We start from the raw sequence: 931 nt of genomic DNA, 5'->3' as shown, positions 1-931 counted from the left end.
ACTACTATTATTATTATTATTATAATTATTATTATCATTATCATCATCATCATCATTATTATTATTATTGCCGTTATTATTATTATTATTATTATTATTATTATTATTATTATTATTATTATTATTATTATTATTTTCATATACACTCAACAGATTACACTGTTGGAAACGAAAAAATCCTAACATCGGGCTACAACAAGGAACCTTAAATGCTAAGAACCCTCTTAAGTATCCTAGCTATCCCTAATAACACTATTTTCTTGAGCTGTATTAAACTGGGTTTTATGCCTATTTCCTTTATCCATCTGTTCAGATCTTTAGTTCCCTATAAACTACTGGGATACATTCCACCCGCATTTTCCATAGTCTCTATTCCAATAGCTAGGTCCTGATACTTTGCTATATTTTCTATACTTCTCATATTAATGTTTTTATTATTAGCTCTGCATCGGCGAAGGCGGAGGTATTGTTTCAGTCGTGTTTGTTTGTTTGTTTGTCCGTGGTCAAGATATCTCAAGAAGCGCTGGATGGATTCGGATGAAACTTTCAGGGATCCTTGGCATTGTGACTGGCACGAACTGATTAGATTTTGGGATCGATTCGATACAAGACAAGGATTCTGGATTATTTTTCCTGTTTTTGTACTTAACTTTCGAGAGCGGTCGGGTTCATTTTTAGTATTCTCGCTTGTGAAAGCAGCTGAGTTTATTTCAGATATTCTCATTTTAAAAATGATCTCTGGCAAATCGTTGAGAGGACATTGGTGTTGCTTTAAAGGAGGTTTGAGCTCTCTGAGTGTTTGTCCAGCGTATGTCCAGCATATGTCCAACGTTTGCCCAGCGTATGTTCAGCGTTTGCCCAGCGTATGTCCAGTGTTTGCCTAGCGTATGTCCAGCGTTTGCCCGGCGTATGTCCAGCGTTTGTCCAACGT

The sequence above is a fragment of the Octopus sinensis genome, linkage group LG12 (genome assembly GCF_006345805.1).
Source record: "Octopus sinensis linkage group LG12, ASM634580v1, whole genome shotgun sequence".
In the NCBI taxonomy this organism is placed as follows: domain Eukaryota; kingdom Metazoa; phylum Mollusca; class Cephalopoda; order Octopoda; family Octopodidae; genus Octopus; species Octopus sinensis.
The sequence above is the reverse complement of the archived record's forward strand: the minus strand, read 5'-3'. Positions refer to the sequence as shown.